At 24.6% G+C, this 27,855-nt stretch overlaps 1 protein-coding gene across 1 annotated transcript in view; it reads right to left on the bottom strand.

Annotated features, from left to right (window-relative positions):
• Nucleotides 1–27,855, bottom strand: part of LOC122848241 (transcription factor Sp9-like) — a 74,973-nt gene that overhangs the window by 28,692 nt on the left and 18,426 nt on the right. The window contains exon 3 of the mRNA XM_044146179.1: nucleotides 15,238–15,240. The gene's annotated coding sequence lies outside the window, so the exon portion shown is untranslated. The remainder of the gene's footprint in view (nucleotides 1–15,237; nucleotides 15,241–27,855) is intronic.

Below are 27,855 nucleotides of genomic sequence, written 5' to 3'. Positions count from 1 at the left end.
TATATTCAATGCTTTTATTTCATTTGCCAAAGAGAATATGGTGGACCAGCTAATCGACTTTACCTTCAACATACACATGAAGAAATAAAAATAAATAAACACTTTTAAAAGCTTAAAAACAATATGAAAATATATTTTATATTTAAATTATAAAATTATTATTTTATTGTTGATAAATTAAAGAGAAAAAAAATTTTTTTTTGTGCTTTTTTTGACACGTGTCAAGATTTTTATTTGAGTGCTTTTAATTCTTGTATTTTGAGTTTTTTTTTTGGCAAAAAAATAGCTCTTATTTCCGTAACGGAAGAGGAAATTGTTTTTGTCATTCTTTGTGTTCATGTATAGGCAAAAATAAAATATTTACAATTAAAAAAAATTACAGAAATAAAATGATATAAAAAATAGATGAACCAACGTTATCATAAAGAAGGATTAAATTAAATTGATATAAATATTTATGAATTTTCCTACAGATTTAATGTAATTTAAAAAAATAATTTTTCAAGTATAATAATGATTAAAGGATTTCATGATTTAAATCAAGTGTAAGTAGTCAAAGAGGATGATAATTTCAACAGTGGCTGATTTGGGCATTACGGGTTACGCGAACGTAGGTAATCACGATGATTTTAACTCTTCAGGTGGGTCATCATCTCGTCACTACGTCACCTCAGGCAAAATTACCAGATGAATATACCCACCCCAATCAACATTGCTATATAGTTAAAAAAAAAAAAATAATATAAATAAATAAAAAATAAACATTCATACATATACACACCCACAAACATCAAGATAAGCCTGAGGACTATCCCCCCCCCTCCCCACTTTTGTATAAATCTATCTACAATAAAAATTATAATTAAAAAGAAAAAAAAAAAAAAACATAGTTTATGGACTTATCAATCATTTGGTAGCTACATTTGAAACCAAGAATTTTTTTTTTTTACTTTTTTCTTGCTTGATACAGCCTGTTATTAACGACGATTAAAATATTCCAAGAAGAACGCTAGATCATCACAGAACCATTGCCAGATGCAATTCATATATTTACCACACACACACACGTATATTTATCATTACATTTAAATTTTCTTGATTCGATTTCATTGACAAGATTTATTATAATCTTTACTCAGCTACATACGCATTGCTTTTTAAATTTCACAGATTTTTATCAATAAAATATATATTGCGAATATATCTATCGATGTGTAAATCTTTTTATAAATTATATATTAAAAGAATTTAAAATACTACCTCAGTGACCGTCACCTTTGACTTTTAAAATTTTTTTATTTATAATTTACGCATCATTGCAATAATCAATTCACGATTCATGACGATAATTTATAAATTATTATTATTATTTTCATCAACATTTAAATGTGAATTGTTTTTTTTAATTTTTATTGCGATGATAACAACATGGTGGCTAATGGGTCGTGCAAAAGATCTCGAGATTTTATTAGTGTGTGTGTGAGTTTTATAATATTGGAGAACGAGTTGTAAAAAAGAGAGGGAACACAAAAAATAAAAATATATTATGTGGGTGTTAAATAAAATGGTGGGTATCTGCATATGTCGGAAGAAAATTTTTTTTTTTCAATAAAATAATAAAAGAATATTACGTACAACAATACAGAGTAATTTTTTTTTTTTTTTTGATTAATTTATAATTAGTGTTTGAATATTTAAATTAGCAAATTAATATTAATTAAATTTGCAAATATTTGTTATTTATTATTTGGGTTTAGCTTGTGTGCTGAATTTTCATTTTTATTTTCTTTTAATATATTTAAATATTTGTTTAATTTATTATTTATTTTATTGTTGGTTAATTTGTTTTTTTTTTTGGGCAAATATTAAGTGTACTTGCATTTGATGTGGCAACGTGTATATAGAAGATGAAAAAGAAAAAAAATAAATATACAAAGAGTAAAAAAATAAAATAAATAAAGAGGGAGATATTGGTGAGGAGGGTGAATGCAGAATGGGCCCTCTCGAACCCAGTAATTAAATAGCTCAACCCTGCAATTAGGACCACTAAATCGTGGCTGGTCTCTGGACCCATCGAAGGGCCCCGCCAGACACAAAAAACAACGTCGAAAAATATTGCTGTATCCCATCGTTTATATACATATATATATGTATTTTTTTTTTTCGATTTTTGTATGTGTGCGTATGTGTATATACACATCGACAAAGAAAGATGAGAAAAAAAGGAAAAAATGCTATGATGAAATTTAAAAAAAAAAATAAAACAGATATATACAGTGCGGGGGTGGATTTTTTTATATGTGGGAACCTGATCGAAGATGCATTAGGCAGTCGTCGCTGTACTAAAAAACACTATTTTTTTTCTAGAAAAAAAAAGAACTGTTTTTTTTATACTAAAAATGTTTTTTTTTTTTTTTTAACTCCTTTTTAATCCATCTCAAATCTAAAACGATTGTTCTTTTATCTTGATTCCCTCGACCAGGTGAAATTTAACCGTCTTTCTCACAGTGCCTTTTTTGCAATATTGTTTTTTTTTTTTTTTGTTTTTGTATTCTCTATTTCATATTTTTTTAATTTAATTTCGTCGTAGGTTTGGCAAGTGTAAGGGCTATTTTTGAGAATTTTTTAAAATTATTAAAACGTAAAAAAAACGTCAATCTTTTTCGTGAATTTTTTGGAGAAATGAAATTGATTATAATAAAGTTGTTAAATTTATAAATTATAATGATTAATAATAATAATTTGATTTAATTATTAATAAAAAAAAATGAAAAACAATAGAATTTTTAATTTTAATTTTCGTTTAAAAAATTCATATTTCTTATTTGAGCTTTTGACCCAATAAAAGCTCAATATAAAAAAAAAATAAAATTATAATTTTCCAATTTGAATCAAAACCAAAAAGCTTATTTAAAATTTTTTTTTTAACAAATAAATTGTAGCAGAAAAAAATTTAATGATAAAGCATTTTAATTTTGACATTGTGCTTTTTTTTTTGGCACTTGTAATTTTAATTTTTAACATTTTGATAAAAAAAAAAAATAGCATAAATTATTCATTTAAAAATAAAATACAGAATTTATATTTTTGCAAAATTTAATTGTGTGATGAGTTCATGTTGAGTTGAATGGCCGGTTTCGTGCATTTACCTTTCATGTTTTGAAAATCAAGTTGAATTGTTGGTAGTAGGTTAACATGCATATAGAACATCGGACACGATTCAAGATAATGGTAACAAAGTGTTTTCCTTCCTGGACATAAAATCAGACAGCAAAAATGGTAGACAAGTAAGATTGTTGGTAGGTATAGCCACCTTGTATAAAACATCTAAAATTAAATAAGGGATAAAACGATTGGATTGTTAGTCTGTTTTAAATTTTACTTTTTTTTAAAACCAAAGAAGATGCATCGTGATTTCCGTATGCAAAATTGTACGTGTACACGCACAAAGGGTTGAAAGAAGAGTAGATAGATGGTCGAGCATCACGCTCCTTATAAGTATATTAAAAGCCCTTTTATTTTTTTATTTTATATTCTTGGTAACGTGTATATAGAAAAACCAAGTTGGCCCTTGCCTCGCAGTTCGCAGATTAAATCATCCACCCACTCCTCGGGCTATTTTTGTGTGATGCCTATATACATGTATACATAAAATATTTATTGATGGACTCTTCAAGATACCATGTCGCTTAATTTTACATTAATTTTTTATTTTTTTTCAAATTATCCTTAAAGCAAAATATAAAAAAAATAAAATTAATTAATTTTTTTATACTGCATAGAGCTTTTTTTTTTTTATATTAAAAAAATATATTTTCTTGAAAAAAAAAAAAAAAAGGATTTCGATATGGTTAATATCTATAGGTATAGTCTTATTAGAGAAAATATTCCACTTTATGAATATATGAAAGAGTGAAGAATTTAATTTTCTAATTTATCGTAACGCACCTTGTGAATTGATGTTGTTATCTCTGGGATGGCATCTCTTCATTCGACTTATATACATGAGAGCCTGTTTTCATATTAAAAAAAATAAATGAAAAAATGTTATATTTAAAAAAAAAAATTACTAATGGATCCGTGGGATGATGCAAAAGTTAATCTTAACTAATATCCAATATTTTATATTTTATCTCGTTACACAAGACTACTATATTCGATACACTGTTAAAATCAAATAATTTTTTTTTCCATGGTTTTACAGTAATAAATATGAAGTCTATAAAAAGCACTGCATTGCACCAAAATTAATTGATCAAGTGGATTTTTTTTTTTGTTAAGTGGTTTTAAAGATAAAATAATGTACAAGTTTAAATATAATTTTATGACTTAAATTTTTGAATATATAGCAAGTTGTTTAACTGAATTTATAGAAAAAGAATTTTTTTTATTTTTTTTGTTTATACACAGGTTGATTAAACACATACGTGGTTAGTTAATGTACCTCTTTATCGTTTGCTTATCGAGCTACATGTCCCGGCAGTGTGCCAAGTTAATTACAAAGTTAATTGCAAAAAAGCTTCGACATGCAATATAAATAAAATTATTTTCTTATCTGTTATTTAAATGGATTGAAAAAGAAAAAAATTTTTTTTTCAATTATAATTAAACAAAAGAGTAAAAGGAAAGAGAGAAAATTCCATGGGAAAATTGGAAAATATTTGTGTGGTTTACGAGTATATTATTATACAAGATTTTAATATAATTTACAGTGTCATGGGGGGTATCATAGAGTGAATCAGCGGGTGATGAACATCAGAGATTCAGGGTGAAAAAAATATATATCAATAAATATATAAAAAAATTACCCGCTGCGATCACATGCTGGGAGATAACCCGACGCAATACAGAGACACCTTAACTCTGGCATTTTGTCAATGCTCAACGGGTGGTTAACTTTTAACAAATCGACCTACTAAAATTCTCACTCTTATAAAAAGGTGGCAAAAGTAGCTACTTGATATTGTCTTCAACATCATCAATAAAAATAAAATAATAATAATAAATTTTAGATTGAATTTTTCGATATAAAATTCAAGAAAATTTTTTAAATATTTTAAAAAATCAAATTTAATTATTTATAAAAAAAAATTAAATAAATAAATATATATGAAAATAAATTAATTAATAAATTAATAAATAAACTAAAAATTTAAAAATATTATATTTTTAAAATTAAATTTAATTACTTAAAAATAATAATTAATTTTATATAAATTAAATTTTTTGATGAAAAATTAAAAATGTATTTTAAATTTATTTGTTTAAAAAAAATATAAATAAATAAATAAATTTATTGACTAATAAATAAATAAAAATTTAATTATAAATTATTATTTTTTAAATTAAATTAAAAATAATTAATTTTATATTTTTTTTTTTCATATTAAATTAAATTATCAAACAAAGTTATTTAATAATTTTTATTTATATTTTATTTAAAGATTGAAGCAATCTGTTAATGTATATATCTTCTCATGAAATTGACGTGAAGTTTGTCTTGTGAAAAAGGTGAAAATAAGTATAATAAGAAATATACAAAATACATAAGTACCATGGTGTTAAAGTTGTGGTAAATATATAATATAACTTGTGCCTATATTGTATATACGGTACGTGGTTTTTAAAGTTGAAACGTGAAGTACATATACATATATTTTTTTATAACACTCTTCTTAACTCTTAGCTCATATTGAACATCAGAATTTTTCAACATTTTATATACACACACACAATGAAAAAATAACAACAACAAAAAACACTTTCTTGGTCAACGGTGCGAAATATTACCACGTGGTTATCAAGTTAACCCTTTGCTTCAATGCACTGTACACAATTTGTGTAAAGAAAAAATATATAAAAATTATGTGGCCACGATGTACACACACACACATACATTCATATTGTATATATAACCACGGTATAAAGAAGGCCCCGTAAGGTGTGAAACCACTCGAAAGAAAAGAGCCCAGAAATTGCGTCCCATTATCCGGTAATGCCTCGGCGTGCAATCACTTTTTTTTTTTTTTTTTTAATTTTTTTTTATCCAACATCATTTTATCCTTACCACTTGACTCGATCGATAACAATTCAAAGAAAGTTCATAATATGGAGACGAGATCAAAATCATTTTATTTTATTTTTTTTTTTTTTATCTTTACTTATTATTTTTATTGGAATTTTTTTCTTGTATTTTAAGGAACGTGAACGATCACTTGTTAAATTTCAAACACGTGCAATAATCCACTCAGTTGAGAAAAAAATAATAAAAAATAAAATACACACATATATTCATTGGAAAATAAGTGAGAAAAAAAAAAAATTGGTATATTTAGTTATTTGTGGAGAAAGATATATGAAAAAAAAAAATTGCAATTTATAAAATGAGAAATAAAAAAAATTTAAGACTGTGTGTGAGAAGAAAAAAAGAAATAGAATATAAAGATGCAAAAAAAAAAAAGCACACACTTGATGCAGAGCATGTTACGGAGAAGAGAAGTTATGGCCGATTCGTCTCCATTATCCGGATGAATCATTGAGAGAACGATCTAACCTTGCGAGTAAACTGACCCTCAATTCACCAAAGTGCCGACTATATTTTTTAACAGTATGTGCATTTATATGCTCTTTGTCAAAATAAAATATACATAAATATTTTTTAAAAATTAAATAAATAAATGTATCGTCGCATTAACATTTTACAAAAAAAGCTCGGTCACTATTTTTTTAAGAACTTGCGTTTTGTTGTTATTAAAACAGCAGTATATTATTTTTTTTGTTATAATAATTTATATTTTGTATATTATTATTTGCATATAGATTTTCAAGTATAGATATCGATTGTCTCCCAAGGCACATAAAGGAGGATGTGTGGGTGGTGGGATTTATTGTCGGGAATCATTTTGTATCATTTACACACGTGACTCATTGATAAATCATACACAAAGAACCATTTTATTGCCCACGAATTTGTACTGCAACACAAATTTACATTGGAGCTTTTTTTTTTAATATAAATTCATGTGACAATACAAACCTTTTGTTGCCATTTGTAATTTTTTTTTTAGTTATCTTTATTTTAAAATAACTTGAATTATCATTTTCTAATTTGCAGACATTAAAATCGATCAGATAAATACAAAACAATCAATTCTTTTAAGCTTTTATCATTGCAAATAAAAATAATTAAATTTGAAATTTTTCTTTTCCTGATAAATCAATGTTTTCATTATTCAAAAAAATATTTAAATCATTGTAAATTTGTAAACACTAAAATAAAATAAATATTTAAATAATTAATAAATAAAAAAAATTGAAATATAAATATAAAAAATTATTTAAAAAAAACAATTGTACATGGATTTTTTATTTGAATTTATATTTTATGAAAAGATTGAAGGTTTTCAACACGCGTATTATCAAATTAACCACAAGGTACTTTTAGTAAAATGAAAATAATGATAAAACAAAATAAATAAACATAAAGATCTAAAACAAAAAAAAAAAAAAAAAATGTATTAAAGAAATAAAATATATAGGTTTTTAATGAGCCAAGTGGTTATGCTTGTCTATAATCAGATAAATAAATTATTGTATAAAAATTTAATGGTAATATATATGCATATTTACATTAATATATAAAAAAAATAAAGCATGTTTTTAAAATTACAACATGTTACTTTTAAGCTCCAATTATCACCAAAATGCTCATCCAACTCGTTACCCGTTTATTTTAAATGATTTGCTCGTAAAAATATCAGTCAGGTATATTTATATTTGTATTTTAAAAACATCATATTGTTACAATACACAAGTACTTATTCAGAATATCCCAATTACAGTATTTCATACAGCAGTATTTTTTAAATAAAAAAAAAAAATATTTTTTGAATATAAAAATAATAAAAATTAAAGAGGAAATATTTAAAATCATATTTTGAAATTTCATTGCTGTGTAATAAATAAAATTATCGTTTTAAATTATAAACTAACTGCTAGAAAATAAATAAATGAAATAGCTTTTTTTTTATGAGAAAATAGGTTTTATTTTTTTTTTAAATGTATATATTTTTTTTTTTTGAAGGATTTATTTCAGAAAATTTTTATCCCCCTAAAGAATCACTATCGAAAAACCATTTCACATCGGAACCTAAAGCGAGAAGTTAATCTCAATAATGTTCGCGACTACCGGAAGTCAATAGTCGTAAATTTTATCTACTATTTTTCTCCTTTTTTTTATTATTTTTATTTCTCCATGTTTTTGGAAAGTAACATGACGTCTTTCCTGGCATCAACCCCTCAACCACTAAATTCTCATAGAAAATATACAAAAACTATTTCAAAGTATATATCTTTTTTTATTTTTCGTTTTACTCTTTCGTATATCAAGTTCTATTTCAATATTATACCAAAAAAATTTAAAAACATGAAAAAATATATAAATATAAAAATCATGTTAAATTTATATACATAATTTAGTTGAAAATAAAAAGAAAATTGAAATTTAAATCTTGGAAAATTTTAAAAATCAAAATTAAAATGTTAAATTAATATTTAGAGTTGATTTTATTTTTTAAAATTTCAAATTAGCATTTAATATATATTTCTACAAGTTTAATTAACAAGTTTTAAATATTATTTTTTGGCTTGAATTAAACCAAAATTTTTTTTTCATGCTAAGACTTCAAAATTCAATGCAAAAAAAATGTTAAATTATCATTTTTTTCATTTGTATTTTCATTTTAACATCAACGTTGTTTCAAAATGAAATTAATTTAAAAATATGACTTAAAAATTTTTTATTAATGTCAATTAAACATTTTAATATTCTAAAAATTTCAAATTTAATTTTAATTATTTTTTATTTCATATTAATTTCAAAATTAAATATAAAAAAAATTATTCCCATTTTCTTTTACTCGTATAAATTTTCAAATCAAAATCAATTTAAAAAAACGATTCGAAATTTTTATACAATGTTAATTTATCATCAAAAAATTTAAATATAATAATTGAATAATTTTCTATTGTTTTTTAAAATTATGTAAATAAATAAATTGTAATTGTGTATTGGTCAGTAAATGATGGTATAAATATACTACACACTCAGTGGTTCACTCACGTATTCGTCCAATTTATCAGGTACACATACTATTCTCTCCTCAACATCTATATATTTGTACATCCGCACATCATCATATTAAACTTGCAACATAGCGAGTACAAATGTTGCCCTGTAATTTTGATTCGTAGTTCTGTAATAATTATTGCCTGTGTGTCCTGTCATCAGGACACTCTGTGTTCACATTGACACTACACACATTCACTCTATCAACATTTTCACAAATGCGTATAATTCACATGCAAGTGAAACTCACTCATTCAACGACAAAGTGTTCAACAACCCCTACATCAAAATACACATATATTCTAAAATAAATAGTAGAAAAAAAAAAAATATATACATCTTTTGAAAAGTTGTCTCGTCAAGCTACATTGTACCATCAACATTCAACATCAAAGAAAATTCATGAAAAACCAAAAAGAAAATTCATATATTATTCTCATTATATAATTTATTCATAAATTTTTTTTCTTCAATTTTATTTTTCTACTTGTTGAATAAAATTATATTTAACATCAAAGAAATTTTATTTTTTATAAAATAAAAAATACTTAATTTATTCATCAAATTTTTTTATTATTTATTTTAATTTTATTTGATGTAATCATTATTATCATATTATGAAAATAAAAATACATTTATGATTTTTTTTAAAAAATAGAATTTTGAATAAAATAATAAAAAACAATCAGTTATGCATGCATGAATATGATACGCATGTTATGGACACGATGACTGATTTCTTGGTGTCCATTATGTACAAAAACAACATTCATAGGTCATTTCATAATAAGTGAACTCGTGTATGTATAATAATAAGATATACACAAGACGTTTATATACATTATCGTACAATTTATAAAAATGTGTGTCGCTATTAAATAGCAATTTAGATGGTGCGTTAGCAGCTGGTAATATCATCATAATATATAACACATGTAATATTACATTCACGTATTCATATGCATTTCATCTACATCACAAAATTTGCAATTTGCATACTCAATAATTTATACATGGCGCTTGAATATTTTATAAACTTTCATTTTGAGCTAGATAAAAAATAAACCGTAAAAAAAAATATTAAATTTGTTATAAAAAATAATAAACCGGATGAAAAGTAGTTGACCTTTTGTATAACTTTTATAAATTTTATTAATTTAATAATAAAAAAAGCTTGATATACACATGACATTCATATTTTATTATAAAATATATATAAAAAAAGATTTTTTTTTTTTTCATATCGACAAGTAGAATGGAAACAACTGTTAAACTTTTCTTGAGGAAAAAAAATTTTTATACTTTTTTTATCGTTTAGATATGTAGAGGAAAAAAAAATATATAAATTATATATTTTTAAATCTAACAAATGTATATAATTTATTTTATGAGGAAAAAAAAATTTACCTGATTCGTTGTGAATGTTATATTAATTTATATATAAATTTCAAGTTGACAAGGAAGTACAGTATTAAAAAAATTTAATTTCCAGATGAACCAAAAATTGATTAATTTAAAATTAAATAAGTAAACATATTTCGACCACTATAACATTATTAATTAAAAATTTCTAACAAAAACAAAACGAAAAAAAAAGAATTTGAAAAAGAAATTTCCTTTAAAAAAAATTGCTTTATGATTTCATACATTCAAGTAGGATATAAAAATAAATAAAATATAAAAAATAATAATAATAATAATGAAATTTGGTATCATAAAATAAGAGTGTATACCCTGAGGCCAAAAAAAAAACTCGACCACCCTGCATTACTTCCGTTAGAATCATCATCATCAGTATTCAAATCAATTGAAATAAAAAATTATTCAACTGGCAAATAATCAAGTCAAAGTGTCTAATATGCGTGCGGTCACACGCCTCATCATACATCCATAGTTGATACACGCAGTCATTCATAAATGAGACGGTTCAATGATACACTTGAATGATCTAAAATGAGACCAACGGTACTGATGGATCATTCACAGTAATCATATCATTGTCACATTGTCACAACTAATACACCAATTGTTCATTGTCTCTAATTTTTATTTATCATATTATAATTTTTTATTTAATTATTATTATTTATTTTTTGTTTAATAAATAAATGAGTAATATATATAAATTTATTTTTTAATTTTTTTTCACAAATGCAACACGTTGCCAGTCGAGTAGAGTGGCACATCGGCAGCAAAATAACACGCCCATGTTTCTGTTATACTTGCGAATAATTTTCTCGTCGAGAAACGATAACTCAAGAATAATGATAGGCTCTGTCTGTATTCAGGGAAGATTTTTAATTGTTGGGTTGAACCACAAACGTCATATGTATATGCAATGTATTATGAAATGCTAGAGAAATATTATATCGAAAAAAAAAAAATATTTTGTTTGTGTCTAGATTTTAAAGAAATTAAAAAATAATAAAAATAATATTTTGAATATATTCTAAATATTATGAAAAAAAAATTAATTAAAATTAATTAATATTAATATTTAATACAATATTTTTAAAATTATTTATCAATATAATTTTTGTGTAATTTTTTTGATTTCCAAATGTATAATTTTTAACTTTAATTATTTTTTTATTGCTAAATATATTCTAGACAGGTTATATTAATTAATGTTTGATATAAATTTATTTATTTTTTTATTTTTCAGGTAGATTAAATGGTTGAGATAAGGGCAAGTGATGCAGGTATTAATTGGTATAATTGTCGGTGATTAGAAGAGTCATAATTATCGTGGAAAATTTTTAAAAATTACCACGTCAATTTATATAATATAATACAGCTAAATAAAAATATTTTTGAATTTAACATATAGCATGTTAAATACAATGCTCACTCACTTGAAAAAAATTTTTTTATATTTAATTTTTTTATTTTTTTATGTTGAGTTATAATGATGATCGTAGCTGCTGATATTTTCTTCAGTAAGTGAGAAGAAAAACACTTGACTACTTAACCTTTTGCTTATTTAAACTCAAACATTTTTCAAAAAAAAAAATTTAAAACTTGTTATTGTATTATATGAAAATCATCATTATATTATTACACTGATGTACAGAAGTCCCAATCATCGCAGGTAATTTTTATCATTTTTAAAAATAACACTCTAGTAAATATTGCTTTTTGTTTAAATAAAAAATACATATGCAATTGTGTATAAAAAAAAATATTTGAAAGTAATATATAAAAGTGAGATAAAAAAAAAAAAAAAATAAAAATGTTTAAAATAAAAGTAAAAAGTTTAACATTCTCTTTAATAACACCTTTGAAGTTGTGGAGGTTATTATGCGGCTCTTCTTGCATAGACAAGGCCTCTGGCCTGAAGGGCCGCGTACAAAAATTGCAACTCCATGACCCGAAGAAATTTTTAGTCTTCTCATTCTTCAACTTTGTTATTTATTTATATTTTTTATTTTATTTCTTTTTAACCTTTAACTCTTTTTTTTTATTTTTATATTTTTATACATAAAAACAAACGCAGTGAATGACGAGGGTTACCAACATTTGTATGTGTCCAAACCACCCCAATAAACACGAGTATATTTTGACGTTGAATCACTAAATTATATATGATTCACTTTTCTTATGCGAAAATATATATTTTATATATATTTTTTTTTTTTTTCGACAAATTAAGGAGAGAAGAGCTCCAGGGCTAGTTAAACGTGGGAAAAAAAAATTATGAATGGATGAGAAACTACATTGATGATTTGAAAAAAAAAAAAACAATAGAAGAAATTTATTTATATTTTAAATATGATCAATATATTCTACGCAGCAGAATAAAGATCTTGGTGATCGTGGAGATTATTGGCTCATGTTGATATGGTCATTTGGATATAATTTTACTCATCTTGCTGTTATTATATATATTTTTATTATTTATTTTCCTGATAATACAGACAGCTGAATTCTCGTTTTGATGAGTATCGCAAATACAGCTGCTGTTAAGTGGTAAAAGATGACCTCAAAATGGTAGTCAGTTTTTATTATCATGATTGTACTTATTATCGATTGAATTGATCGATTCTTTCTGGTATAACGAATACGAAACAGAAAAAAAAAATTAATAAAGATAATAGTGACTGAAATTTTGAAAATGCGATTTATATTTTTTAACAAGAAATAATGATTGGCTCATGATGAAAATTTTTTTGAGAATAGTTGAAGGGTTTCTCTATTTGCCTTGAAAATTTTAACAATATCTGCCCACGCATTTTTTGGGGAGAATTTTTTAAAAAATGAATATTATAAAATTAAATTAAATTGAAAAATTAAAATTATTTTTTTTTTAGCTCGTGTTGAACGAAAAAAAAATATTTCTAAATGAAATTTTCATGAAATTATTTTTTTATTATATAAACAATATTTAAATATAAATATCCTAAATTTTTTAGAAATTAATTTCAAGTATTTTTATTTTTTTTTGAATTTTATATTTTTCGTGATTTTTTTTTTTATTTAAATTCATGTTTTATGAATCATCATTCGACACTGCCAGAGGTTATCAAAGCTCTTCTTAAAAAAAAAAAAAAAAAATAAATAAATAAAATAAAAAATGAGCACTAAAAAATAAAAAAATTCAGATGGGGATGTGAAATCCTCCTACGTGTGTGCTGAAACTTGAAAGATAAAATCACTTGCATGCCTGGCTTAATATATTTATGATGGTTGAATTTTTCATCACTGATGGCCTCACATCAAATAATATATTGAAAAAAAAACAAATTCATTTTTTTCTTTATACATATTGAGCAAAAAAAAATCATTAATAAATTTGTAACTCTTATAATTCAGCGTACAGTAAATCAAATATAATGACTCATTTTTAACGAGTTATATCATAAAGATGAGTCGTATATTTATGAAGAAGCTAATGACCGGTTAATGAGGAAATAATAGATTGTAAATAATTACTGCTATAATTAAAAATTCACACACTAAAATTTTTTACATATACGATAAATATTATCCGTATAAATCGAAATTATTGTCTAGAGAAAAACGACAACAAAAGAAATATTACCAAGATTTATTTAAGTTGATAGTGTCTCGTTTGGCATGCACCGATGCATTCATATCAATCGACTTGTATGCATATTTTTTTTATCGTTTAGTTGAGCAACTTTATATTATACAAAAATAAAAAAAAAATTATTATAAAAATAATAAAATAAAATCATAAAAATCCAGCTTATATATTGTAGAATAAATTTTCACGTGTGGGCATAAATTTACCGTGCACTCATTAATTATCCCCGTGAGCTAGAAAATTTTTTGATCAAATCGGATTGTGTTATCATTTCACATTGGCATGTTGCTATATATAGACATTTGTTTTGCCCTCATTGATCCTGTCATCTGATATACCATGAGCTCGAGAGTCGAGTCCAAGTGCTCCATATAAATATTTTTTTTTTTCTCTTTTAAAATTCCAGCAAAAAAAAGAAATGATAAATAAATCGGATAAAATTAATTTACAATCATTTTTATATTGATACATTTATTTACTTTTAAATTGTATTATTATTTTTTTTTTTATTAATAATTAAAATGTTGATTAATTAATATAAAAAAAATGAAATAATCAAGTGTTGAAGTTTTTTGGTCACTGATATTTCTATCAAACTATTTTGTAACTTTCGCGAATTTTTTTATTTTTATATAAACGTGAATTTATTGTAGACATGCAAGGATTTAATGTAAAAAAAAAAAAATATGAGAGATGTTAAAAACGGCGACATCCTGAGCCAACAAAAACGTGGTCAGGTTGTAGCCACAGGCAAAACACGCTGAGTTTATTTTCACTGACACATCGCGTGATAGTTGCTTCTTTTTATTTTTTGTTATCACTCAAAGATACACACACAAACATGTATACACAATATCTAGCAGAATCATATATTGAGCTTGAATTCAGTCAAGTAAATGCCGATAGTTTAAAATTAATCGATAAACATGTAAAATCTTAAATTCATAAAAGAAAATGAATTTTTTTAATTTTAAATAATTTTTTTACCTTGATAAATGATTTTCCATCCATCAAATTGGCATTTTATTTTTATCCAAATATTATGAAAGTAATATTGGCTTACCGTCTGAAATAAAAATGAAAAAAATAATTAATTAAATTATAAATAATGGGTTAAAATTAATTGATAAATATTTTTTTTTGAAAATAAAATTTATGTGGAATTTTTTTGTTTATTTATGTTTTTACAGAAATGACTTTTATTTTAATGTATAAAACATATTACGGAAATGGTGTGGTTTTAAAAATTCACCCAGTGGAATAACGTCCCTGGATATATAAAACAAGGAAGACGTGATCGATGCCCGTGGGATGTGAGGGCGTTCCATGGTGCGGGAGGCGCTCGAGACAAATGGACGTCGCGCGTCTCTCAACCACGCCTTCTCGCGGGTTAAGATCGAGCACGAAGTAAATATAAAAGAAAGATAAAAAAAAAAAATAATATAAAAAAGTCAGATAGATTGTGCGTTTATTCGCAAAACATATATATATTCAAACTCCCCTCTTAAACCAACTCGAGCTAAACCAAAACTTGCTCTTAAATATCAAACTTTCTTCTCGTCTATAAAAGCTTGAAATAAATATTTCAATATCAACTTTATTATCATACTATGTACTATAAAATAAAGAGAAAAAAAAATCATTTCTTTTATTCTTATTAGAAATTATGTACAACTAAAAAAATCAATTTAAAAAAAAATTAAAATAACAAAAAAATTAAAATCTATTGATCATCTTTTTTTTTTATTTTTTCTTTAAACTATTTAACAAGAAAATTTGTCATGTATTTTGGATTAACAGTATAAAATTAGATTTTTAAAATGAAAAAAATTCATGGAAAAACTAACTATGAGTTTAGAAAAATTTATTTGAATAAGTCGGTATTTTAACTAATCCAAAATGAAAAAAAAAAAAAAAAAAAAAAATCAACTGAGAAAGTCGCTTCTTCCAGATGAATTCCACAAGAAAATTTTCCTTCATTTCTTCATGAAAATTAAAAGAAAATGATCATCTGAAAATTCTTCAAAATTCATGCAAAATCTTTTATCTTTCCACCGAATTTTTTTTTTATTTTACAAGATTACACCTTACCAAAAAGAGTATATGCGCGTAGAAAAAAAAAAAAAAAAGTAATATCCAAATGGTTATTTTAAAAGGTGCATTGATGATGGATGAAAAGAATATAACTATAACGGATTATTGAGTGTATTTAACAATGGGTTTTAGCATTTTTTGAACGCCACAGGCAACAAAAATTGACGTCCCATCGTGATGCTACACGTCTCACGCGTGCCTATGCTACACTGTGTGTCTCATGTGAACATACAAGTCTTGTAAATCAAAGGATTTACCACGACTCTACCAGATTATATTTATTCAATACACATACACATGTAAACCAGAGAGAAAAGACCACCCAATGTGATTGAGGCAGTATGATGTTGACGTATCATCATCATCGTCATCATCATCATCATCATTGAGGTGGAATAAGCCGCGAAAACCCATGCTCTTTTGAGTGTTAGATATAGATTTTTATATTTAAAAAAAAAAATGAAATCTAACAGCAGGGAGCAGGGGTATATCAGTGGCGCATTAATGTAAACTGTAAAGATTGATAAGACAAGGTATGCAGGTGTTTAGTAAACATTGGACTAGTCATCATTCTGTCATTACTTATACACATTGGACACATTGAATCAATGATTTGTAAGCAATCATATACACAAGGCGGAATATTAACGTCACTTCGATCACCCCAGGAGATCCATGTACTTCACATAATATATATTATCAAAAATAAATTAATTTTTTATTTTCAAATGACAATCTCATCGAGCTATAGAATTTTTTTATTTATTCATATTATAATAGTTTTTTAAATTTATAAATAAATTTTTTTAATCATTATCTGCTGACATAAATGATTTAACGGACAGTAATTTTCGCCCACGTGATTGTGTTTATATATACGCTGAAGCGATTCAACTTAAGAGACAAATGGAAATATTGCTGGAAGGCGTATACAAAATATTTATTAAAAATAAAAAATATTATGTATTATAAAAAAATAAATTTTAATATCCCAGGGGACTTGTGTGTGTGTACGTATATTGTTGTTATATTAATAATAAAAATATTTAATCTCGATAAAAGAAGCGCGTGCGCCCACAACGATGAGAGTGCAGCGCACAGGGTATCACAAAGTGCGATGGAATTTTTTTTTTTTTTTTATATATTGCGAATACAATATAACAACTTGGTATATGTGATTCGATAAGAATCTTGATTTTTTTGATACCTGTTTGTTTTTTTTTTTTTTAATGTGAATTTTCTCTTGCGTGGGTGTCTCTTTTATAAAATGTATATTCGTTTATTTGTCTATTTTTTTTTTGTCTTTTCTTTATGGGTATCGGTACACCCATTGAATTCAATATATATTTATTTGATACACAAGAAAAACCAGTTTTTCTATTTTTACTTGAGTGGGTGGATTTATATTATAAAAAAAATAAAAAAAAAAAATTAAATATAAATAAATTCATTGAAATAAAAATTAAAATCTCGACTTGATATTTTTTTTTGAGTAACTTGAAATTTCATTTAAAAATTAATAATATTTATTGTATATTTAAATGAAATATTTTTGTTTTAAAAAATTAATTATTAGTTATTAAAAATTAAATAATAAAAATTTTAAAAAATGTAATTTTAATTTTTTTTTTATAAAAATTATTTAACTGGAAAAAAAATCAAAGATGTTTATTAAAAATTAAAAAATTTATTTATATTTAAAAATGAATTATTAAAATTAATAATAATTATAATTATAAAAAATTAATTTTAAATTTTATGTACACTAAAAATTAAAATTAAAAATTATTTGACTGAAAATTTTAATATTTATATACTGCACATATGGAAAATGTTTTTTTTTTTTTTGTTTCTTTATGGTTATATAAAACATATATATTCTACAACTGTTGTGAAGTTAAAATTATAAATCTCGTCACGCGTTACCGCCCATCAGCATCCGCAATGAAAAGTTAACTTTGGTAGTTATATATACCTGTAATAATACGCGAGTAAAAGAGCAACGAGACACGTCGCAATGATATTCCCAAAAGTTTTACAAGTTGACTGAAAGGCAAAGTACTCGGTCTGCAAATATTATAAGAGTGCATATATTGTGGGTACTTGCACAAATATATGCTACATATATTTTAAACCTGATTGTTCAATGGTGAACGTGATCAATGACGCGTGAACCTCAATATAATTTACATTGCGTCGAAAAAAAATAATAAAAACAATATAAAAAAAATATAAGTAAATATAAATAACAAAAAAACAAAGTAGTTTATAATTTTATTTTATTTATCAAACATGTAAATAAATTATATTTACAATATTTTATATTTATATACAAATCACAGCATCTTGACTCTGCCTGTGCCACGCCCATCATCATAACAAATTTTGCTCATCCACAACGAGAGCAAAGACAACTTGAAGCACGAATATTATTCAAAAATTAAATTAGAAAAATAAATAAATATATTTTAAAAATTTAGCATGGAATTAATTGTCATTATTTCCAACAAAAATTACATTAAATTTGACATACTGATCACAACAAGTGTTTCTTTATATCACAATAATTTTTCTAGACTTTTTATTTTAAGATTTAATAATTTTTATTGATGGTGTTTATGAATTTTACTGTGTTAAATTCTTTTTACTATATTGCATTTTAAATATTTCATATTTTGCTTGATAATTTATAATATGTATCAAGATTCATCAGTCACTATGCCAAGCATGAGGTCAAAAAAAAAAAAAAAAACACAATAGCCTTAGAATAACGCATCGGAAGACAGACAAGAAGAAATACATTTTAAAAAAAAACCACAGTATGTATATTTTACTCTCTTTTTCCATATTCCACCTGACAGGAAATTCAGTTAACCGGATATGTGCCCCAACAAAAATCTTTATGCACGGATTCACAAACTTGTTACAATTCCTTTCACTTTTATTTGATTGTTTTTTTTTTTTCATTTTGTTATATTTTTGTTTTCACTTTTATTATATACAATTCTATTATTTTTATATTTGATCAACATCTTGACTGTATTTGCCAAAAAAGAAAAAAAAAAAAGATCTATTGCGCATGTAGCAGGTGCGCACAATGTAAATTATGATTGAATTATATTTTCAAAATTCAATGACAATAACAAACATGAAAAAACAAAATCAATGAACATTTCAAGTATAAAAAAAAATCCTTGAATGTATGAGGTATAAATTTGAATAAAGAAGATAATAATTGTGTGTTACATTTTGTTTTGGTTGATACTGTTGAACCGCCTTCTCCAACTCCCGGTTGTAATTATCGAATTGTTTGATATTTTTTTCAAGTTAGTAAAAATCCAGTTGAACAACAACCCCTGGCAAGATGTATATTTTTTTTTGTATTTTTATTTTCATTCAATTTAGCCACGTGATCATCAGGCATTGATTATATTGCACGTTATATATTATTCGATTTACCTTGAACTTTTTATTCAGTATGTATTTTATTATTATAGATTGAGGTAATTTATCCTGTTGCATTGTTCATCAGGAGCAGCAGCCTCACCTCAGAAGCCAGAGTGACGTGAAGATTACTGGAATTAAGCAACCCTTATACTCGTGATCTGTCCAACTCATCCACTGAGTCTAAAAAAAATATCAAGAACCAAGATTCTAATCTTTATCCTTTTTTTTTATTTTTTTTTTGTTGGCATTTTTACAAGGTATTAAAAGTTCTCTCTCACATTGCAATATTTATGTAAAAGAAAATTTATTTTTTAAAATTTATTTTCAAGATTAAAATTTCATAAATAATTTAAATGAAAATAAAATAATCCTTGAAGATAAAAAATATTTATTTTAAAAACATGAAGTAAAAATTTAGCTGGACATTTTAATTGTTTAATTATCAGGTTGAATAAATTTTTTGAAAAACGATATGCAGTTTTTTTTTTTATTTTGCTAATACCCAGAGGCTGATGCTCACGAAAGTGCCAAGATTTTTTTGAGCATTAATCGTTGTACATATATTTATCTGAATGGAGTAATTATATCGTTTTGTAAAATTTTTATTGTAAATTAAAAAAGGGCGGAGTTTTAACCAATACAAGAAATTACAAACAAAAAAATTACCTGAGGCACTTGTTATTATATTCATCTTACATTTTTAATTTTTTAAAAAAATAACAACGAATGGTTAATAATTAATAAATTATTTAACTTTAATTCCAACCAGATTATTATCATCCCAGAAAAAAGATGAGAATCTAGTCACGGCTCTTTCGTTCATCACTCCGTTGTCCAGCAATTATCTTTTTTTTTCTTTCAAAAATTTTGACGAGAAAATTTGTGACGTTTTTTCTACTAAAAGTATATATATAGTTACATTTTTAAGATTAAAAAATTCATGGAAAAACTAATAACGAAATAAAATATAACAAAAAAAAAAAAAATTCACCTGCTGAATTAGATCAGATATATGATAAATTTTAAAAAATCCATGATCTCATTTTTAAGTTGAAATTTAATGACAAAATAATTCATTAATAAATGTATTTTAATAATTGACAAATTTTATTTTTATCCAATCGATTGTCATTACATTTGTCCACTCAATTTCAATGTGTACATTTTTTTTTTATTATTTTCTGCTTTGATAAATCGAAGCCAACAAAAAAAAATAAATAAATAAAAAAAAAAATACTCTGGGAATATAAATTACTGTCAACTTGGCTCTGTTATCAAACGATTTTCCGTGGCCGCCCTCTTTTGATCGTCAAATACAATTTCAGGATGTCCATCCAGATAGAATACACATATACATATTCAACACAACCAAGTACCACATGGTTTGTTATATAAAAAAAAAAAAAAAAATATTATACCAATATGTAAAAAAAATAAATAAAAAAAAAAAAACAAAGTTAATGTTAAAAATTCGAACGTGTCATCACTGATCGTGGAAACCTGATGTAGTTTTCATATGGACAAGAGTAGGTGGTAACTTTTTTGCGACATCGTGTTATGCCTCCCTCATTGTCGCGGAAAATCATAGGGTAAATTTTTTTTCCAACCGCGAAAATTATTGCTGATGCTAGTCGTATGGGCGTATCATATAAAAAAATGCGTCAGGCGTCGTCATATATAGCTCAATAATTTTTTTTTTTTTTTTTATATTCCTCCCTATATATTTATACATCCGTTGGTTATAGCCCTGACAAAACAGTGTCACATCGAAAAAAAAAATATAAATAATAAACTTTATCGATAAAAATATTTAGCACGAATATTGTCAATATAATTTTTTCGCATGAAAAAAAAAATCCAGTCTTTTGTCATTCGACAACTATTCAATTAACTAAATATAATTTTTTTTTTTTTCATTTTTTTATTCACTCAATTTATTATTAATATCAATTCAACCCCTGTAATTTTTTTCATATTTTTTTTCGTGCTTTTTGACACTTCTATGCGTGACAATATGTACACCAACTTTTTGTATTATTGGAAAGTTAAAAAATAAATAAATTAATACATGTAAATCATATATTAAATGTAAAATAAATTTATTATTTTTCTTATGTTAATTTTGTCATGAAATATCGCGTGTTTAGAAATAAAATATATGCAAAAATAATTTTAAAAATTTTTATTTGCCGAAATAAATGAAATTGTTTTAAATTAATTTAAAAAAAATATTTTGTTTATGGTAAATAAGGATTTTTTTTGTTTATTATAATGAAAAAATAAAAAGTAATGAGAAAATTAATAAAGGAAAAAAAAAGGAGAGTTAAATCAGGGTTCAATTTGGGTATAAGTCAATGAACGAATCATGACATTGAAGTTGGCATTCAAACTACGTTGCAAATAGAGTGTCTATAAATAACATAGTCACCCCATTGCTGTTGTGATTATATTACCTTCTCGAGATGTTTTATATATGCATTTATGGACATGTGTGTGTGTAGTTATATATTTAGATGTATAAAGTCGAGGGTGCGAGTGTACACGACCCTCGAGTGAGTGAGTGAATTTTAGTTTGTGGCTAGATTAAATCTCCGGTGTTTAGTATTTGATTAAATCGGGGAATTGAGACCAATGTTAATGTCCAATTTTGTCAACCCAATTTTATACACAAAAACATAATAAACATTTTCACAAATAAAAATAATAAATTAAATTTTAAAAATTGTTTTATGACTAAATTTGTTTTTTTTTTTTTTTTTTAATAAAAGTTATCGATTTAAAACTTTTATGATGGATATATGCCCTTTTGGTATTGGCTATGATTTTTTTTTGTTAATCGAATAAAGGCTTATTTCCATGGACATGTGCTTTTTTTTAAATGCCTTTTAATTTTTCTTCAATTTTTTAATTAATATACGAGCACATTGGCGCAATAATAGAAGTGATTAAATATTGTGAGCCGAAATTATCTGGTGAAATTAAATTAATATATATAATATAATTATATTATATATAATCAGAAAATTTATCCAAGATTTGGAATAATTATCTTGTTATAATAATATATAATAATAAATTGAATAAATAAATAAAATAAATAAACGTTTAATACAATATTTAAGGGGTAAATATTAAAAAAATTAAATGAAAAATAATACTAACATTTACTCATTACAATACCACGACTAATTAACTAATTTTTAAATCAATCAACTTACAATTTATCCAAGATTTATGATAAAAGTAAATTTGCAAAAAAATTGAATGAATAAATTATTAAATAGAATTTTTATTTATTTATCATAATTGAAATAAAAAATTGAGTATTAGAGTTATTAAATTAGGAATTTCAAAAGGATATTTCGGCGTCTGGGACAAATATTTCCCAGCATAGAACCAGGAAAGAGGCTATCTTTGCTCGTTCTGTGTCACGAGATATTTGTTCCACTGCCATAATTATATATTAGAAATATTCCAGCTTAGCTTGTCACATTATGGACTCGAACCTATGAAATTGGACACCATAAATTAATGCCTTGACTCTTTTAGCCACAAGCTTGCTTGATATTTTCCTACTGACCAATTATTATTTATCTATTCATATTATCGATTTTGTAAATAAGAAAACTATAAAAAAAATTTACTGTATATTTAATAATAGATTTTCTTTATTTAATACTGTGCTTAGATTATTTTTAAATTTACATTAGTTTTTATTTTAAATTTGTTTTTTATACAAATACAAGCTATACATACATGATGTTTTTTTTTACAAAATTGAATGATCAAGAAAAATTGTGTCAAGAATATTTTTATTATAATATTTTTTTTTGTCAATGGAATAAGGCCTTATTTCCATGAACAGGTGCCTTTTTTTTAAATGCCTTTTAATTTTTCTTCAATTTTTTAATTAATATTCGAGCACATTGGCGCGCTACATAATTTCTAAAATGTTTATTGTTTATTATTGTTATCAAAAAATGCATCAGTAGAATAAACCACAAAAAAATATATTTTACTTATTCAAAATGTCCTATATTTAATGGATATTTCAGAAATACTGTGCAACAAATATTTATTGTAAAAAAAAAATATTGAAAATAAAAAGACCAGTGGAAAATTATGAAGTTAAAATTTTTTAAAAGTTGAAACAATTAATTTAAAATAGTAAATGACATAAAAATTCTATTAAAAAAATTATTTTACAAATTAAGAAAAAAAATAAGAAAGAAAAATATTTTTTAAATAATCGAGTTTGAAAAAAATCCATTAGAAAAAAATTCAGTCAATTTAGAAAATCAAAAACAAGTTTCAAATATTTGTCAGTAAAAAATTTAAATATATTATAATGATGACTATGATAATATAATTCCATGCAAGTCATTTTTATTTATATACATATGTTTAATGAAATAACAGTCATTCATAATATTTTCAAACACACATACACAAGTGTTGATTTGAAATAAAAAATAAAAAAAAATTTAATGCTTATCTTGATGATTAATGATTAATTCAAGATTGTTGTGTGTATTGAATAATTGATTTGAGCATATTAATATCAGCAAGGAATCAAGGATCATGTCAAGGACCACCCAGTGAGTTTACCAATCTCTGATATTCAATTTTGAATACACATATTCACACCAATAATACCAGCGATCCAACAGAGATTCAAGATATATTATATGCTTATATATACGAAGGGGGATTGTCCCCTTTTGACTCGGTGGTGTACGACGTTTTGCTAATAAATTATTAAAAGATAGTAGCTCAATGTACTGTTGATGACGTTGTGTGGTTGATAGTACTGTGTGAAAACGACAAAATGACACACGCTTGCTTGTCTTTTTTCATGTTTTTTTATTTTTTATTTTGACTCATCGACCAGATGGTGCGAGAAACAATAATATTAATAAAAAAAAATGGAATAAAGATATATAAATCAAAAACCATAATAAGTTTAGCGAAGAAATAAATAATTTTTTTTATGAATAATTGTCTGGCAGGTTATGGTTCTTGTTGTTGTTTTTTATTCTTTTTGAGAATTTAGAAAAAAAGGATTTTTGTATATGGCGTCTAAGATGGAATATATATTCTACCTTTGGCGCCATATCGTGAAAAGAATTCTTTGTCTTGCCGCGAACACCCACACTCAGCAAAAAATAAAAAAATAAACCTCCGATCCACTTTACATTTATCCCAACATATACCCTTTTCACTTCTCTCTATTCACACGCGACCTCATGCCAAGATTCTCCATTTCAATATCATCAAGAAGTTGAGGATACGTCAAATGTCAGTGAGGAAAATTTCGTCACGCTCTCCTAAATCAAAAAAAAAAAAAAATACAGAACATTTTTTTTTTTAGACATATTTAGGAACATTTGAAAAACGGGAAAAAAAAATTGATCTTTTGGATTTTATACGGTACTTAAGTATTCAGAGATAATACGACAGTTGAGTTTTTTATTTTTTATTTTTTTCGTTAGAAAATTATCAAAGCGTGGAAAAGTCAGGTATATTATTATATCACAAATATATGAATTTATAATCATTATAGATTGAACGAGTATTATGAATATTTATTTTTTCAAAAACTAGTAATTTTATTAATAGAATATTGAATTAGAAACTTGTTTGTTTTATGAATAATATTAAATGTAATTTGATGAAAGGATTAAAATGTTGTTTGAATTTATTGCAATAGAACTGTCCACTTATCGTGGATTTTTAATTTGTTAACTGCGTTTTACATGGAAGGAAAATGAATATTAAAATTTGTAGTGTTAACCAACAATGAAGTGGATCAATTGAAGCATGATAATATATATTTCTTAACGATAGATCATACACGTATTAATTAACAATTAACGTACTAACACTTTTAAGCTTCAATTGTTCTTTTTAAAAGTCACGATTTTTCAACTTTGATAAGATGAAAAGCAAACGAGACCATAAAAAAACGATGATAAGTATAAAGTACACGTTCATCAATGATTTATCAAAGCTTCATTACGTAAAGAAATTCAAGACCCATATTTATTTCATTGACATTGAGATAATAATAGTTTAAATTGAACTTTCATCAATTGAAAATCAGTGGCTCCAAGTTGCCTCGTAATCAGGAATCCATGCTTTAAAAAGAGGGATGAAAGGTACATAAAAAAAAAAAAAAAAAAAGTACGGGATCAGTGCAGTAAATGTACCATAAGAGGGTGGTGATTTTGAAATAAAAATAAAATAAGGGAAGGTATATGAGAAGGCTATCATGAAGCAATTGATTCATGGTGGGTCATCAATATTGCATGAGGGGTTTCAACGCGTGCAACATTGTTCAAAATGATGAAAATCAAAATGTGAAATTTACAGTGTGGTGGGTGTGAGATACCCCTGACAATTCATACGTGCCATGATACAACAAATATATAAATTCTATTTTTTTTTTTCTATTTTATAGAGAAAAAAAAATTAAATAAAATAGCCGAACGAAAAAAGCTCGATTGAACGTTTCCCTGCTTTTTCTAATCAGTATAAAATTTTTTTTTATTTCTTTTTTTTTTATTTAAAGTAATCAACAGTATAACTTTGTTTTTTTTTTTTATTCTTTTTGTTCTTTGGTTATAATATTGTCGAGAGGAGGAGTTTGCAAATCATGACGAGAAACTTGTTCATGATCTTGGTGGAATAGAGTGTTTATAGAGGTCGTCATCGTGACGTTTTTCCTCAAGATTGTGCTTTTTTATAGCACCGACAGTTTATGTCAAAAATAAAAAAAAAAAACTATTTATATTCGAAAAAAAATAAAGACTAAATTATATTTGTTTGATGTTCAATAGTTATACGAGCGATATTACCTTAGGTCAACTCTCGATTTTCTTCCGTGTCTCATAAATATATATAAAATAAATTGAATTATCTGCAGTGGTGGGGTAATGATAGGTTTGCCAGTTGTGCTCTCATCTAGGGGCCATTTCTCGCACCCAAGACAGAGAAAGATATATATAAAAAACAAAAAAAATTCAAATGAATTTGATCCCATATCCTTGTATACTGCAGATAAATATTTTTTTAAAAAACCCAAAAGTCTCATCAATGAAAGAAAAAAATAATAATGAAAAAAAGGGTTGCTCATTTAAATCTTGTGATCCAATACTAATTAACATGAGGTCAAAGAGTACCGACAAACATGATCCAATGAATATGGCGCCTAAAAAAAAATTACTTTTAACATATTTGATATTAATCATATTGCGTGTGTATATCTTAATTCCCAATAATTTTAATAAACTGCAAAATACATTATAACAAAATAAAAAATACGATAAATGTAAAATTAATAAATATAAATTCAAACCTTCATGTGTGTCTATATATAAAATGAATAAAATGAAAGTTTGAATTAAACTTTGAAATGAAACTGGCTGATATTAACAGTATATATGATTGAAAGTACATTTAGTACGTGCGTAAGTTATCTCACAGGGGGCGGAAGGAAAATGAAAAAAAAATTGTATATATATAGTGATGGAGGGAGAGAGGGTGGTGGCTTGAAAAAAAAAAAAAAAGCAGTCTGAAGCAAGCAATCGGATCGACCACCAAAGTGGCGAAGATTGCAAACGCGGATGAGCTGCACATGTATGAACAAGATTAAAAAAATAAAATAATAATAAGTAGTAATGAAAATAACAAAAAAAAAAATACTCCTCATATGATAAGGCTTGAAAGAAGAAGGGTTTGTTTTATTTTTTTTATTTTTTAATATTTATAAGGGGCGGTGGTTTATACACAGTCCATCAGGCAAAGAAGGGATGATTGTATTAAATTTTTCTTTATATAAAAACAATAATAAAAGTGACTGAATATTGTGAACCAAAATTATCTGGTGAAAATTAGATTAATCAAAAAATTTATCCAAGATTTGTAATAATTATCTTGTTATATAATAATATATAATAATAAATTGAATGAATGAATAAAATAAATAAACATTTATTACTCAACTACAGTATTCAAGATATATAATAAAAGTAAATTTTATATAAAATAAATAAATTATTAAATAGAATATTTATTTATTTAGAAATAATTTTTCTTAATATTTGATGATATAGTCATTGAAATAAAAAATTAAGTTTTT

This window comes from Aphidius gifuensis, linkage group LG2 (genome assembly GCF_014905175.1).
Source record: "Aphidius gifuensis isolate YNYX2018 linkage group LG2, ASM1490517v1, whole genome shotgun sequence".
Classification (NCBI taxonomy): Eukaryota; Metazoa; Arthropoda; class Insecta; order Hymenoptera; family Braconidae; genus Aphidius; species Aphidius gifuensis.
This window is presented reverse-complemented; position numbering and strand designations above follow the sequence as displayed.